This window comes from Panthera uncia (assembly GCF_023721935.1).
Source record: "Panthera uncia isolate 11264 chromosome D3 unlocalized genomic scaffold, Puncia_PCG_1.0 HiC_scaffold_8, whole genome shotgun sequence".
NCBI lineage: Eukaryota > Metazoa > Chordata > Mammalia > Carnivora > Felidae > Panthera > Panthera uncia.
Window position 1 is genome coordinate 61,496,145 of NW_026057586.1, and position 18,275 is coordinate 61,514,419.

Genomic DNA, 18,275 nt, shown 5'->3' on the forward strand with positions numbered 1-18,275 from the left:
GAGCACCAGGTGTTGTATGGAGGTGTTGAATCACTATACTGTACACCTGAAACTAATATTACACTGTATGTTCACTAACTGGAACTTAAATAAAAACTTTAAAAATTTTTCAAAACTAACTACATAGCTGAACTACACAGCATAAGTGGTAGACTTCCAAATGAACTTTCATGATATTTGAGTATGCTGGTTATCAACTTACTACCTTTAAGCTCCAAAGTCTCTCTTCTGGTCTTCTCTGTGAAAATAGATCTGGGCTCTTTAAACATTTTCCCTCTGCCAGCTGACACAATGTTAAATTTTATTGAGATCAGTAAAGAGACATTGCAAGAGAAAAGGATTTGCTTCCTGGCTCCCGTGTGCTTTCTCAGCAGTCTTCTACAGCTCAGGAGGCTTCTCCAGCACTAAGCCTGCAGCATCCTGTTCCTTGGGTGGTTTTGTAGCAGAGTGCCTTCCATGAGACATCTCACATGAACAGCTTTCCTGTGCATCCTAGACAGCTATTTCCAGCAGTGAAATCAGTGTAGTGGGTTGAATGGTGGCCTTCCGAAAATATGTCTCCTCCAAACCTGTGAGTGTGGCCCTGTGCAGAGAAAGGATCTTTGTGGATATATGAGTCTCGAGACGAGGTCCTTCCAGATTACCTGGATAGGGCCTAAATCCAATGACAAGTGTCCTTACAAGGGCAGAGAGATATTTGATGGGGCGCCTGGGTGGCTCAGTTGGTTAAGTGTCCAACTCTTGATTTCAGCTCAGGTCATGATCTCATGGTGCCTGAGATCAAGCCCCATGTAGGGTTCCATGCTGACAATGTGGAGCCTGCTTGGGATTCTCTGCATCCCTCTCTCTCTGCCCCTCCCCTGCTCACTCTCTCTCTCTAAATAAATAAATAAATAAAACATTTTTTGAAAAGCAGGATAGAGAGATATTGAGACAGGAAGCAGCAATGTGAAGGTGGAGATGGAGATTGGAGCGATGGAACCACAGGAACACCTGCAGCCACCAGAAGCTGGCAGAGGCAAGGTAAGAGTCCCTCCTGGTGCCTTCAGAGGGAGCACAGCCCAGCAGAAACCTTGATTTCTGACTTCTGGCCTCCAGAACTGGAAAAGAATGAATTGCTGTTGTCTTAAGCCACCAAGGTTGTGGTGATTTATTATGGCAGCTGGCTTGTGCAGGATTTCCAGCAAGTTCCCCTGCTGCAGTGCAGCACCATAGGGACTTCTCTGCCATTCAGTATATCAGGGGCATGACTCCTCAAGGAGGTCTGGCTCTCAGCCCCAAAAGGGTGTCTGTGGTAGGAGGTGAATAGAGGCAGGGGGTGCTTTTTCTTGGATACGATCTCAGCTAGAGGAGGAGATGGCTGTTTCTTATACCTACTACTCTTATATTTAGAGTTTCATGTACTTTTTCTAGTAAATCCCTTGTTTCTCCAACATCCTGTTATAGTTAATAAATCTTTACATTAAATTTTCTTTGTTCAAATTATTGTGTGATTTCTCTCTTCTGATTAGACCCAGACTGATACTCTGAGAAATAAGAAGACTCAAAAAATTATGTTTCCTAATTTAACTTCTTGAATGAAGAAAAAGGTACACTTTCTTCTTGATAATTGGATATAACATTTAATTTCTTAATGAATGAATGAATGAATGAAGAATGATACACATATCTATGGAATTCACCTACCCTGCCTTACGTGCTGCCTACCCTAATGAATAATCATGTCAAAAAGGAGGGGAAAAAACTTAAAATAAATGAGGCTAGGTTATTGAATAAGCATACGGAAAAATTAATCTTGACCTTCTACTGCAGACCATTCACAATGAGCAATTCTGATAGACTAGAGACCTAAACATGGAAGATAAAATAATAAAGCCTTGAGGAAAAAAAAGACCTATAAAAAGACACAGAAAGCGCTAAATGTAACAAAGACAAAAATATAAATCGAGCTACTTTAGATTAAGAACTTCTGTTCAGCAAAAGACAGCATTAAGAAAGGGAAATGGTGAGCCACAGACTGGAGAAGTGTTGCAATGGATAGATCTAACAGATGACTCAGGTCCAGAATGCATAAAGAATGGATACAAATCAGTATGTAAAAGACAACTCAATATGAAAATGGGCAAGAGATCTGAATAGGCATTTTGTGAGAAGGATATTCAGATGGTCAATACAAATTTAAAAAGGTCACTAGAGAATGCAGTGTCAATCTGCAGACAAAATTCCTCATCCCCACCAGAATGGTGAGAGCAGGAGTGACCACAGTCCTTCTACCCTGCTGAATAAGTACATTTGGACTGGGAGGAAGTAAGGTTCTAGCAAGTCGAGCCACACTGAACCATTCCAGAGGACAAAAGGTGGCATGAAAATCTGTTAAAAGAGAAGTTGCCTGAGGGGAATAAATATGTAACTTGCCACATCATTTTGCCTTGAGCAATCTTGGAAGGAAGTATAAATAATGGGTGAGGAAGGCAAAAACTAGGTAATGGTGACCAGGATTCTAAAATGATTCACTTTTAATACTTTATTACAACCATATTCTCTTGTAAGTGTCAGATGGTTCTTTTTTCTTTTTTAAGTTTGTTTGTTTATTTATTTATTTATTTATTTATTTATTTTGAGAGAGAGCATGCATGCAAGTGGGGAAGGGGCAGGGAGAGAGAAGAGAGGGAGAGAGAGAAACCCAAGCTGGCTCCACACCACCAGTGCAGAACCTGATGCGGGGCTCACGAACAGCAAGATATGACTTGAGCTGAAGTTGGACACTTAACCCACTGAGCCACCCAGGCACCCCTGTGCCAGATGGTTCTTAAATCTCCTCAATTCTTGAAATTTAGGACGTATCCATTGATGTCCTAGGAAGAAATAGTTGGTACACTCAAAAGGGTAATTAAAGAGTGTTGAAGAAGAAGTCAATTCACAAAGTTGTGACCAATATTAAAGGAAATCAGTAAAGTAGGGTGACACACTTTAGGTTAGCAATAGTGGAGAAATCTTAGCATGTATGGGTCTGAAGGTACAAAGGAAGGGAGCAGTTACCAAACCCAGACAGTGGCCAGGAGAGGGCTGCCAGATGGGCACAGTGACCTTCTTTAGAAGAACACAGCCGCCACAATTCAATGACTTCAGCAGGAAGACACACCGTATTAGTCTCCTATTGCTGCTGTAACAAGTTACCACAAACTTTGTGGATTAAAACAAATTTATTTATATTAAAGTTTTACCAGTATAAATTCAAGGTATTGGTGGAGGCTCAAGGAGAAAAATCTGCTCCTTGGCTCTTCCAGCTTCTAAAGGCTTCCCACATCATTCCAGCAACGGCAGCACTCTAACCTCAGCACACATTGTCACATTGGCTCTTGTATTCTGCTGTTTCACTAACCTCTTTCATCTTTCAAGGCTCCTTGTGTTTTCATGGGACACACCCAGGTCATCTCCCCATCTTGAGATCTTTAACTTAACCACATCTGCAAAGTCCTTTTTGCCTGGTGTTGGAGATTAGGACATGGACATTTGCAGGGGACCATCATTCTCTCTGCTACACATACCCTTTCTCTCTCCTGCCCCTGATATCCTGCTGGTGTCTCTCACTGCTGAGAAACAGGTAGCCAGAGGCAAGGAAGCCACTGATGTGCATAGAAGTCAACCTCTGGGGCACACAAGAAGGAGAGAAGGGTGGAGTACAGATCTGTAGTTGCAAATGCCAACTATCAGGCACAAAGGCAATTAAGGATTTTATACATACTGGGGGCACCTGGGTGGCTCTGTCAGTTAAACATTCAGCTTCAACTCGGGTCATGATCTCACTGTTCCTAGTTTCAACCCCCACATGAGGCTCTGCTCTCAGAGCAGAGCCTGCTTTGGATCCTCTAACTCCCTCTCCCTTTGCCCCTTCCCCACTCAAGCTCTCTCTCTCTCTCTCTGTCTGTCTCAAAAATAAAAATAAACATTAAAAAAAGGATTTATACATACTGACAAGTAACCTCTTTGTTCTGATTAAGAATGTAGGGGCACCTGAGTGACTCTGTAGGTTAAGCATCCAACTTTGGTCGTGATCAAGTTCAAGCCCCTCGTGGGGCTCTGCGCTGATAGCTTGGAGCCTAGAGTCTGCTTCAGATTCTGTGTCTCCCTCTCTCTCTTTGCCCCTCCCCCACTTGTGCATGTCCGCACTCTCTCTCTCTCTCATTCTCTCAAATAAATAAACAAACATTAAAAAAAAAGAAACTAATATATGTGCAGCTGATCGGACCAGAGATAGATGCCAAACTCCAGCTGATCCAATTAGAACCTCTCCCAAAAATTTAGCACTGAGCCTATCAGTTTGTCTCAGTAGGTTAATGGAATGAAAATACTACACCATTATTTCACCATTAAGGCCAAAGAAGCAGAGGAAGCATGTATCTATGAAGAATGAGGGGCTCCTGGGTGGCTGAGTGGGTTAAGCATCCGACTTTTGGTTTCTCCTCAGGTCATGATCTCATGGGCTCTTGAGTTCAAGCTTGGGATTCTCTCTCTCCCTCTCTCTCTGCTCCTGCCCCGTTCACACTGTCTCTGTCTCTCTCAAAATAAATAAATAATGGGCATTGAAGAGGGCATCTTTTGGGATGAGCACTGAGTGTTGTATGGAAACTAATTTGACAATAAATTTCTTATAATAAAAAAAATTGCAAATAAATAAATAAACTTAAAAAAAAAAAAACGAATGGCATACCCTTGTAGAAGGGAGCAGAGATTTTGAAACTCTCAATCAGTGTTAGAGTTAGAATGTATTTTCAGACATGCCAAAATATATGCATATATGTTATATATAAAAATTAAAAATGATCCAATTATCTACAGAAAAATATTAATGTCAGAGAAAGGAAATAGCTTCTTTTCCTGCATTCTCTATCCCAGCTAATGGCTCATTCAAGCCACAAAACCGGAAGTTATCTCCAATATCTCACTGTCCTTTATCTTCTGTTTTTAATGGGTCACTTGGTTCAGTTGATTCTTGCTTTCTAAGAAATCTCCCAAATCTATCTATACTCTACTCTCTACCTTATTCTGTTACTATCTTTGTTCAGGTTTCATCATTTTCCTGTTTGTCTCCTGTCCTATCCAATTATATGACATTTCATTTGGATATCCTGAGTGCCAGCCTAGTTCCTGGAATATAATAGATGCAGAATATATGTGGTTGAGAGAATGACTGAAAGAATCTTTGTTGGACATTTAGATTGTTTCTAATTTTCCTATCATATAAAAATACCGTAGTATCTGTTTTGGATCTAACTAGTTCCTCTTTTTATAAGGACTATTTCTCTTAGATAAACACCAAGAATGAGAATTATTGGCAAAAAAAAAAAAAAAGTATTGCTACTATCTCCATTTAGATTTTCCCAGAAGCAAGCCCTGCAGTGGAGATTTGAGTATAAGACTGCCATGTGGGAGGGGATGCCAGGAAACACTGGCAAGAGAATGTGGAAGGGAGGCAAGGCAAGGATGGAAGCTAATAAAGGGTTTGCTAACAACCAGTTACCACCATAGGCAACTGGATCTCAGTCTCACTGGGGAACTCCGAGAGGAAGTATGGAGCATACTGTTGAATTATTCAAACTGAAGGGCAAGGAAGCTGGGGTATTATCCACTACCTACTCCCCAATTTGAAGAATGCTTCTAGAGGTTATTAGGCCTCTGGCACTTCTAGTTTGATCTGTGTGAGCTAAGTATGTTCCTGCTATAGACTGAATGTGTCCCCACTAAATTCATATGTTGAAATCTTAACCCCCAAGGTGATGGTATTAGGAGATGGCAACTTTGGGAGTGATTAGGCCATGATGTGGATCCCTCAAGAATGGGATTAGTGCCCTCATAAAAGAGATCGCAGAAAGCCCTCTTGCTCCTTTTCCACCATGTGAGGACACAACGAGAAGACAGAAGATAGCCATCTATGAACCAGAAAGCTGTCTCCTCCCAGACATTAAAGCTGCTGACACCATGATCTTGGACTTCCCAGCCTCCAGAACTGTGAGAAATAAACGTTGTTTAAACCATTCAGACTATGATATTTTTGTTAAAGCAGCCTAAATAGACTAAGACAGTGCCCATGGCTAGAATATCTTTAAGCAGAAAATAGCCTTTGAGAGTGGAGGTGAATGTTGAGAGGTTATGGGCAGGGCACCTAGAGCATCTACTAAGGTGTTTTTACAGCTTTTGAAATGCATTGCTAGGGTACCTGGGTGGCTCAGTCATTAAGTATCTGACTCTGGCTCAGGTCATGATCTCATGAGTTTGGGTTCTACATTGGGTGAACTCGAGCCCCACTTCAGGTGAGTATGAGCCTTGCTTTGGGTGAGTCCCACTTCTCTCTCTCTCTCTCTCTCTCTCTCCCTCTCCCCCCTCCCTCTCTCTCTCCCTCTATTTGTCTCTCTTGTGGGATTCTCTCTTTCTCTCTCTCTCTGCCCCTCACTCACTTGCACCCTCTCTTTCTCACTCAACAAAAAAAAAAAAAAAAAAAAGAAGAAGACAAGAAAAGAAAAAGAAACACACTGCTAAATTGCTTTATGAAAGAATAGAACCAACATATACTACAGGTAGAAATCTAAAATCATACAAGTTTACCCACATCCTTACTAACATTAGTAATCATAATTCCTTTCAGCAAACTTAGATATTTGAGTGCATTATGTTGTTTTCCTTTTGCCTTCTTTTTATCTATAATTCTCCCACTTCCTACTATTTTATGCCTGTGTATAAATTGGGCCGCTTCTTTTTTTTTTAAATATATGAAGTTTATTGTCAAATTGGTTTCCATACAACACCCAGTGTTCATCCCAACAGGTGGCCTCCTCCATACCCATCACCCACCCTACCCTCCCTCCCACCCCCCATCAGCCCTCAGTTTGTTCTCAGTTTTTAAGAGTCTCTTATGCTTTGGCTCTCTCTAAATTGGGCTGCTTCTAAAGGGAGTTACAACTAGGGGCACCTGAGTGGCTCAGTCAGTTGTCTGTCCAACTCCTGGTTTCAGCTCAAGTCATGATCTCATGTTCTGTGATTTCAAGCCCCACATTGGGCTCTGTGCTGACAGTGCAGAGCCTGCTTGGGATTCTCACTCCCCCCTTACTCTCTGCCCTCCCCCACTCATGCTCTCTCTCACTCTCTCAAAAAAGTAAATAAACTTAAAAAAAATAAGGTGAGCTACAACTAAATTAATATAAAATCACAAAGAATTAGTGCTTGTTGCAAAAACACTTTTACTCCTAAGTGGGACAGAAACTCTAGACAGTTTTAATTAATATTTTTATTAGAAAAATTCAAGTGAAATATATTCTTGCTATCGGATATACATTCAAATGCCCGAATCTTAGTCAGTTGCACTCAGCATCATAGCAGTGTGAATTCTATCTCTGAACACGTTTTACTTCCTGATGCTGTAGCATGGCAGACCCTAAAGAACCCACTATTCATCCAAACATGCATAACTCAGAATTGCAGGGAAGTTAGCACCAGTGGGACCACCCTTGACGAATGATGATCTCTTCTTTCATCCTTCAGGCACACAATTCTGAATATGTTTCTTAAGGTTTCTTATGAGATGCAGGTAGGAATGGGCACCATCTGTCCCTAGAGATGGCCAATATGATAGGGCGTTTTCCTCCTACTAGCTGTTTCTCCTTACCTGTTCCACTCCCCCATTCTACACCATCGCTCTTTAGAAGCACTTTTGCAGGTAATGCACCTGCACATAAGCCCTTGTCTCAGACTCTGCTTTCAGGGTATTCAGACTAACTCAGAAGTTGCTATAGATAGCAGACTCTCTGGATGGGATTTTGGAGCTGTGTTACACAGCAAGAAGGAACCCATTGCTGGAGGTAAGCGCATGCAGTAACATCACAATTGCTAAGGATCTGACCTGTGGTGGCTTGGGCTGAGGTGCAGGTGGAAGGTGAAACAGTGGATATGTGGTAGTCCTAGCATCTAAATGGTATTGAGGCAAGGGTTAATTTTAAAGATTTTGGCCTTTTCAAATGCTTTGGAAGCCTTGAACAAAGTAAAAGACAGGTTTTGGTCACCGTCTATCAAGTTGAGTCAGGTTATAGAAGCAAGGGGGCCTGATGGCAGTGTTCAAGGTGACAGCTTCTTAGTCACAGATTGTGTTGAATGAAAATCAGGCACAAAACCTTGTTATGAGGAAAACAGAGGGGCACCTGGGTGGCTCAGTCGGTTAAGCCTCCGACTTCAGTTCAGGTCATGATCTCACAGTTTGTGGGCTCGAGCCCCATGTCGGGCTCTGGGCTGACAGCTCAGAGCCTGGAGCCTGCTTCCAATTCTGTGTCTCCCACTCTGCCCCTCCCCTGCTCATGCTCTGTCTCTCAAAAATAAATAAATGTTAAAAATTAAAAAAAAAGGAAAACAGAGATGCAAAGGAGATTAAATGCATAGCCATAAAAGATCTCTTCACCAAAATCAAACCATTAGGATCATTGGATGGATAAGCCTGGGAATTTTGCAACTCTAGTGTCTTTTGGACCCTGCAGGCACCAGATGTACACCCTCATTCTTGCTAGCCTTATTAAAGACCTCACCTGAAGAGGTGTCCAAAATGATGCTTCCATGTCTCAAGATTTACCCTTGCCACCACTCATTACCTCTTGACTGATAATCAGGGTGCACTCTCAGCACAGCTTGAGTGGGGGAAAACAATTCATTCTCCAAGAAGAAAGTATATACAATCAAAAGAATTGTAAGACCTGGCCAATATGGACAAATAAGAAGAAGAAGAAAATGGGCAACTGTGAAGATGTTGCATGAAGGAGAAGGCAAATATAAAGATGTGTAGAAGAGGATTTATTGATATAGGAACACACTCCAATGATTTGGAAGCCCTAGTGAAAGCACCTGAATCCACTCTGATTCACTGCTGAGATAGCCTCTTGAAACATGGACAGGATCATGACCTACAATGAATGAGGTGAAGATGTTTGAATTTCCTGGGCAGAGTTCTAGAAAAATTCAGGGAGGTTGGATGTTAGAATGGATTCACTACATGAAAGCCAAGAGTTCAGCATCCTGACCATGTTCCTTAGGAGAACTCAGAAGAGACACTCTTCACAAAGCACAAAGACAACACTGGTGAGGGAGGCATGGGCATCTTTGAGAAGCAGGTAGGGTGTGAGCTGACCTGGGGGAGATACTGCCAATGGGCTGCCAAGCATCAGTGTGCATGGTGGGATTCTGAACTAGTAGAGGGGAGGCACAGCACAAGGAGGATGAAATTACTGTAATGGGCAGCAAAGCCAGAATGGCAATTGGAGTGCAGAGATCAGTAGTGATGACTAATAAATCATGGAGCTCTGTCCCAATAGGTGAGCTAGAATGAATATACCAGCCAACTAAGGTGTATTTTGACATGGATAATTTTAAAAAAGAAAAAATGGAGTATTAGAAAGATGAAGTTTGAAATTAACCACAGTAATGGAAAATCACAATCCCTTACTCAATTTCCAAATCTAAATCAATCCACAGACGTAAAACCACATTGATTGAAGGGAAGGCTGCCAGTTCTCCTTGATTAAGGACTCTGCAACACTGCTAAAAGCAGAAATGATAAATATTACCCCAATCATTCCCCCAAGGAAATCTAGAGCCATATAATAGCACAATGGTGCCTAAGGAAATGGGTAGAAAATTTGGGTTGACACAGATACCACAGGACCTGAAATACCATTATGTCCCTCCAGTTTGAGTTGGGGCTTATGAAGGGCTGATGATGCAGCTTGATTCAAGTACACCCTACAATGGATCCACTGGGTCCATGGACCAGCCTGGTGGTTGCTCTCCCAGTTCCTACATGTGTAATAGGAATACTTAGTAATTTGCAGAACGCTTTCAATGATTTCTTGACATGTAGAATAAGAGACAAAGAGAAAAGTTACTGAAACTGCCCCAAACCAGCCAAAGTAAAAATTAGAAGCAATCCTAGGAAGAATTACAGAATTAGCACCACTATTAGCACCTCGAGAGACTTCAAGGATGTAGTGTGGTGGTCCCCATCAATTTACCTGACTGGCCCTTACAAAACTCAGGTGGATCATGGTAGACAAGGGTGGACGACTTCAAACTTAACAGTGTAGTAGCCCCAATTACAGGTGCTATACTCCATGTAGTATGGACTGAACAATCAACACAGTTTCCAGAACTTGTTATGTGGCTGTTGAGCTGTTAGTATTCTTCTTCTCAATATCCGTTACAGAAAATAATCAAAAGTAATTAGCTTTTACTTGGAATGAACAACAATACACGTTCACTATTGCCCTGGGACTCTACTTTCTGCTACATTGTAGTCCGCTGGGATCTTGATCTGTTTGGCATCTGCGGAATATCAGACTGGCTCACTATTTCAGCTGTTCATTCCAAGTAAAAACTAACTCACTTTTTAAAGCTTTTTATTTATTTATTTATTCATTTATTTATTGAGAGAGACAGAGAGAGAGAGAGAGACAGAGAGAGAGAGAGAGTGTGCATATGCACACAGGCAGAGAGAGAGGAACAGAGAGAAAGAATCCCAAGCAGGCTCTGTACTGTGCAGAGCCCAACACAGGGCTTGAACTCACGAACCTTAAGATTATGATCTGAGCTAAAGTCAGACACTTAACCAACTGAGCCACCTAAGCACCCCAAAAGCTAGATACTTTTGATCCTCTTTACTGATGGCCTCTTTGTTTACATAGGTGGTCTTTGGAACATGAGAACCATTCGTGTATGTTTTCTTGGGGCCCCATTTGAAATTAGGGCATCAGTTTAATTTTGTAATTGGTAATATTTAATTCTTAAAATTTAGATTAAATAAAATATGACACAATGTTAATATTTGTTCATTCCAGGTGGTAGCTTTGGGGGTATCTGACTTTTTTTTCCCTTTTGGTATTTATTTTTTTTTTCTATTATGGTAAAATACATAAAATTGAAAAAAATTAAATTAAAAAAACTAAATTTTAAAAAACCAGAAGCTTAAAAAAACACAAAACTTACCCCTTCAATGTGTACAATTCAGAGATGTAATTCTCAATGTTATACAACCAATACCACTATTTCCAGACTTTTTCATTGCCATGGCTGAAAAACCCATACCTTAGATTATATTTAAATATTTTTTAAATTATAGGGGTGCTTCAGTAGTTCAGTCAGTTAAGCATCTGACTCTTGACTTTGGCTTAAGTCATGATCTCACAGTTCATGAGATTGAGCCCTGTGTTGGGCTCTGCACTGACAGTGCAGAGCCTGCTTGGGTTTCTCTATTTCCCTCTTTCTCTACCTCTTCCCTATCCATTCTCTCTCTCTCTCTCTCTCTCTCTCTCTCTCAATAAATAAATAAATAAATAAAATTTTAAAAATTTAAAAACAATTTTAAAAACTAAAACCATAGGGGCGCCTGGGTGGCGCAGTCGGTTAAGCGTCTGACTTCAGCCAGGTCACGATCTTGCGGTCCGTGAGTTCGAGCCCCGCGTCAGGCTCTGGGCTGATGGCTCGGAGCCTGGAGCCTGTTTCCGATTCTGTGTCTCCCTCTCTCTCTGCCCCTCCCCCGTTCATGCTATGTCTCTCTCTGTCCCAAAAATAAATAAAAAAACATTGAAAAAAAATTAAAAAAAATAATAATAAAAATAAAAACTAAAACCAGAACAGAATTTTTCTTCAGGGGTGTTAACAGGGTGGCAATCATGATCATGCAATGCTCAGCAGAGAAGTGCAGTGGGCAAGGACACCACAGTGTGGACCTGCATGATCTTCACCATCTGACTCACAATGACTACCTGTAATCTGAGCCCTTGAATGAATTCCCTCTTCTTCCCATCCCATGGCTACTCCATCCATCCATTGTTTCCTCTGGGAGTTCTTTCCTGTTCCTTAAGACTGAACTGTATTTCCTCCTTTGTTGAGAACAGTGCAGGTGTTATCTCGTAGCATCTATCACTCTATCATAAATTCCTGCTCATTCATCTCATCTCCTAGATTGTCAGCTTCTTAAGGACAGAGACTATGTGGAATCCATCTTTACAGCTCCCGCGCAGCACAGTTCCCAGCCCTGAGGACATGCTTCATTCATTTCTGCTGCATCCCATAGATTCTTGGACAAGACAGTGTGCTGGAAAGGGAATCTATGCTGCCAGAAGGCATAGTGGAGATGCCAGTAGGAAATATTCAACACAACCACCTACTGGAAATTGTATTGCTTTATGCTGATTCTCAGGAAAGGAAAGTAAACTCACTTCTTTTTTTTCTTTTTTTTTTTTTTGAGTAGACTTCATGCCCAGCATGTAGCCCAACTCAGGGCTTGAACTCATGACTCTGAGATCAAGACCTGAGCTGAGATCAAGAGTCAGACGCTTAACTGACTAAGCCACCCAGGCACCCCAAACTCAATTTTAATTAAAAATGTAACAGTTGATCTTCAGGTGTCATTTTCATTTTAACAGTTCCATTTAAATGTCTCACTACAATTGATTTAATCAATCCTCTATTGTTGGACATTTAGATTGTTCCAACTTTTCACTATTATAAATAAGAGTAAAATAAAAAGCATTTTGACGCATGTTGCCAAATTTCCCTCTAGAGAAGCTATACTAATTCGCTTCCCATCAGAAGTGTGCTCTGTGTGACTGAGGCACATTAGCCTGGAAATATGAATATATTTCCTCCAACTGTGTCTTTTCTAGATCCCTTCAGGTTGTAATAACTGTACTCCTAGCATGTGATCTCTTTCAATGATTACCCACTGTGCTTGCCACACCAGGGGGGATGAGGGCCCAACCAGAGGTGCCCATGGACTGACTGAGCAGCTCATCCTGAAGGACTTAAGACTGACCAGATAAAACAAGACATCATAACATTGATTGGGTACAAGAGAGAACATCAACTTGAAGGTCGTATTGGGGTCTGATAGCAAAGGTTACACAAGCCCTCAGAAGAGCTGACATATGGACTGGTGTCTGCAGAGGGGCCAAAGTTACAACTTTGTGTACTGGAAGGGGTGCATACGGTAAAGATACCTACTGCCAGCCCTGCTTCCCTCAGGTGCTGTTGATTGACTGCAGTCAGAATCCAATCTAGATGGGCCATGTGGGTCCACACACACAGACTAGTAGCAACTCAGAGCCCTGAACTTGCCATGTGCCAAAGGTGATTGAGAGTTACCAAAACCAATGTGTTAGCACCACGGTGGTGACCCAATCTCTCAGAATCTGTGAAAGAAACACTATACCAGTAAAAGGTTGTGATCTACTCATGATCCTTCAGGAACTTCCTTGGCCATAAGGCCTGAAGCTACCCCATCAAAAGAGAGTCCTCAGTCTCACTCCCTACCTTCCACTCCTGGCTAGATCACTGTCAGGGGGAACAGAGAGTCAGGATGCACCCTAAAGGAGAGAAATGGGTTCCAAGCTTCTGAGGTATCTGGTCTGGGACCAGAGTGGCCACCCAGAGAGCCTAGCCTCAGAGGGAGACAGAAAATATTGAGAAAGGCAGTACACAGCGGACTTCTGGCCCTAAATTCCAAGAACATCACCCACAGCAATGACTGAACGATTGCTTTTGCAGTATATTCACAGAGAGTGAAGATTATTTTTGTTGTCACTGTGGGTGGTAAGTGTAATATCAGTATCAAGCAAATGTGGAAAGTCTTATGCCCTCCAGCCAGGGGCACCCCAGTGCTCATTAGCCAGATTGTTGGCAAATGTACAGGAGTGGTTTATAGAATAAAGGAGGGAAAGTATGGGAACACATAGTTCTCATCAACTAAAAATAACTTTTCATGCTTATTTATTTATTTTTTTTTAGTAATACTCTTTCAGCTATAAATGTGCTTTGTAGGCTATTGGATCCTCTACTCTCCTTAGCTAAGCTCAGAGACTAACTTTTGTTAAAGTGTTATTGCAAGGCAGGCTAATGTTTTCATAGAGCTTGCCAAAATAGATAGGAATGACTTTAAAAAAAAAAACAGTTCCAGGAAATATGTAATGACTTTTTTTAAACAAAGAACTCAGATTCTGGTTTTGTGAAAAACTCTGTATTGATGCCCCCTATAACATTTTTGGGATCTTTAAAAGCAGAAATAATAGTTTAATTAACAAAAATGTGTGTTTTGAAGGACTGTTTGTGGAGTTGTTGAAATTTTTTAAAATGAATTTTTGGCCTTTTAGAGGCTGGTAAGGTTTTTTCTATGTATTATGAGAGTGAATAATAATTGTTTCTTCATTGTACAGACCTTAAACATAATAAAAATTGTAGTCTTTAACCATCCTGTATTCTTTTTTTTTTATGTTTATTTATTAATTTTGAGAGAGAGAGGTAGGGGCTGAGAGAGAGGGAGAGAGAGAATCCCAAGCAGGCTCCATCCTGACAGCACAGAATCCAACGTGGGGCTTGATCCCATGAACAGTGAGATCATAACCTGAGCTGAAATCAAGAGTCAGATGCCTCACTGACTGAGCCCTCTGGGGGGCCCCTACCATATTGTGTTCTTTATTTAGGCTCTAGCCTCAGCTCTCCCATGAAAACTTAACATAAGCAGTTCTGCCCTTTTGATTTTCTTCCATGGAAAATAGAAGAGAAGAAGGAAAAGGAAGGAGGGAGGAAAGAAAGAAGGGGGAGGGGCACCTGGGTGGCTCAGTCGGTTGAGCATCCGACTTCAGCTCAGGTCATGATCTCGCAGCTCGTGAGTTCGAGCCCCCCGTCGGGCTCTGTGCTGACAGCTCAGAGCCTGGAGCCTGTTTCAGATTCTGTGTCTCCCTCTCCCTCTCTCTCTGTCCCAACCCACTCGCATTCTGTCTCTGTCTCTCTCTCTCAAAAAAAAAAAAAATTAAAAAAATTTTAAATAAAAAAAAGAAAGAAAGAAGGGGGGGAGAGAGAGAGAGAGAAGGAGAGAGAGAGAGGGAGGTACAGAGGGGGGAGGGAGGGAGGAAAGAAAGAAAGAGAGAGGCAAAATAGAACATTCTGGATTCACAGTTAATGAACCATCAATCTAATGACACCCACGTTATGATGTGTTTGAAGGCCATTACCAGCAGATGTCCCTTCAACCTTAATTCTCAGCAATGACCCCTTAATAAGACTGCTTGTTGTATTTCTCTCTGGTCCACATGACTAGGTTGTTTGGGGGCAGGCAGGAATTGATGAGAATTATTTTGGAAAACTGACTTCTCTCAATCAGACATAGCTTTTCCGGAGCAGAGTATTTTCAGAGCATTTACTGGCAGCATAACATAGATGATATCACAGAAGTAATTCCCGCACTGCTGAGCTGCCTAATTCCCCAGTTAAACACTGCTCTGATGTCAACAGCCTCACGGCCAAGAAGACTGCCAAAGTCATGTTGCTTTTAAAAAGACTTCTTACCACCCCAGGGATGCCACTTTCCACTAATATTAATTTCAAATAATAAGTTATTCTTTTTCCTAATCAATATTTGATTTATTTTAGATATACAGATTTAGACATACTTTAGTTGGTGGTAGAGATGTGAAATTTTTAAACAAAATGTAAAAATTTCAAATGATTGAGCCTGATCCTATCACTACACCAACAACATGCAGAGTGAGGGATATGAAAAAACATGAATTTGTAGATTTGCATGTTTGCTACACCTTTGTCCCAGGTAATACATTATGTAAAAATATGGAAGAATCAAGGATATTGGCATTTTGAGGCACCTGGGTGTCTCAGTCAGTTAAGCATCTGACTTTGGCTCAGGTCATGATCTCACGGTCTGTGGGTTTGAGCCCCAAGTGGGGCTCTGTGATGACTGCTTGGAGCCTGGAGCCTGCTTCGGATTCTGTGTCTCCCTCTCTCTCTGCCCCTCCCCTGCTCGTGCTCGGTCTCTCTCTTGCTCTCTCAAAAATAAATAAACATTTAAAAAAAGAAAAGAATATTGGCATTTTGTAGGAATGCAGATTCCCTGACAACAGAAAGACATCTAACAAGATATCTAATCCTCTTAAATGTCTAGCCCCAAGTTTCAACATCTGTAAGATATAAAATGACATTTTTGTAGATAACCTCTGTGGTCCTTATTATTCTAAGAATCCATAGTTTCATCCCTTGCTTGAGCAAAGGAGATAATTTAGTGGCCAAGATAGACCTTCACTACTAATAACCGTCTTGTTCACATTATGTTGTAACTCAACCCGGAGATGGGTGAGTATCTTGTCTGAGAAGATACTCTATTACAAGGTTGAAGGGTACCAGTTCAGTTTCAGCTAATCAACTTCCAGAAAGGATCATATACATGTCTTCATCAATCATAGAACAGAAGGCTTCCATGGCTGGAATTTTAAGGAGGAGTTAATGTGGGGACTATTTTCAGAGCTGCGGGCAGGGTTCAGGGCACCCACAAGGGATATTGAGGTACCCAGGGCTAGTAATAGCAGAAGATTGTGTTACAGGAACCCAGTGAGACTTGGCCCCATCCATGGCACAGCCCACAAGGCTGGGACTGACACTTTTCACCCAGGGAGAACCAATACACCAGCTCAGCTAAAGCCAGTCAGGTATTCTTTCTCAAGAAATTGAACTCAGTAGCCAGAGATCAAGCCAGTCATATGACATAAGACCCTCCAGCTCTAAGCTCCAGTGGAACTGCAGGCAGTCAGTAAAAGCTATGTGAAAGCAGAAATTAAGAGCATCACAGAGGAGTCTGGTCTGAAGAGAGAAGGGGATAGATACAGAAGATGTAGGAATTAAAGCCCAGGTAGCCCCAGAAACATAGACAGAGAGATGGCCTCTCTAATATCTTTAAATCCCCAGTGCAGCCCAGCTAAGTTCATTTCAGTCCTTAGTCATCAATGACTCACAGCACTTAACACCATTTGGTTACCCTGGCCTGGAGCAACTCAAATTTTCCTGAGACACCATTAAGTATTCAACTAGTTTGTAACCACTGTAGCATAGTCCACTTCATGAAATAAACAAACCATAGTTTATTTATAAATCTCCCCATTTCCAGCATTTTGCATTATAAACATCCTTGTAATCTGAATACATATATCATTTTTTTTTCTAGAGATAAATTCCAAGAAATAGAATTGCTGGGCTATCTCGATAGTTTGATGTATATTGTTTATTGCCTTTGGTTCGGCTAATTTATACTTGGCAAACAGTGCATGGCAACCCCTATTTCAACCTATCTAAATACTGTCATTTTATCTTTTCACATATGCCAATATGTTAGGTTGAAAACAAGTATTTCATTGTTAATTTTTATTTTATTGATTGAACTTTTTCTCAAATATTGATGGGCACTTATATTTGTGTGTGTGTGTGTGTGTGTGTGTGTGTGTATGTGTGTGTGTGTATCTTGAGTTTATAACCTTTGCTTACTTTCCACTGCTGTAGTCAATTTTTCTTATTGATTTGTAAGAGACTTGAATTAACCACCCATTACCTGTTACCATGCTTAAATATTTTTCTGGTTTATTGTTTGATTTTAAAATTCTGTTTGTGGTTTTTGAACACATAGAAATCTTGCAAATTTTCTCCTGAAGAGATGGTCCCTCTTCCTCTATAGGCATTGTCATGTCTGGATTTAGTGCCTAGAAATGTAGCCATGTTGTGATTTTGAGAACATCTGAGGACGGGGCACCTGGGTGGCTCAGCCAGTTGAGCATCTGACTTTGGCTCATGTCATGATCTCACAGTTCATGAGCTCGAGACCCTCATTGGGCTCTGTGCTGACAGCTCAGAGCCTGGAGCCTGCTTCAGATTCTGTGTCTCCCTCTCTCTCTGTCCCTCCCCCACCTGTGCTTTCTCTCTCTCTCTCTCTCTCAAGAATAAATAAACCAACAACAACAAAAAAGAATAAATAAACCAATTTGACAATAAATTTCATATTAAAAAAAGAATAAATAAACATTAAAAAAAATTAACAGAACATCTGAAGCCATATGCTTGTCCTTTAAGGCAGACAGCATGGAAAGAAACCTCAGGCCTGGCTAACATTGCTAAGTAGCTCGATCAATCAAGGTAAAATCCAGTTACCTCTTGAGTTTTTGTAATGTGAAATAAAACATTTCATTTAATCTAAAACACCACTGATTGTAAGATACAACATTATTTTATGTGCCACTAAGAAAAGAAAATGCTGCCAATTAAACCACAACAGCCATCAGTGAGAAGAATTGTCCTGATTTCAGAGATTTTAAAATGTAAAAGCCTGGATTTTAGAGTTGATTTCACATGATCACACATTTCTTCAAGTCAAATGAGTCAAGATATTTCTGTTACTTGCAGTTGTAAGTATCATA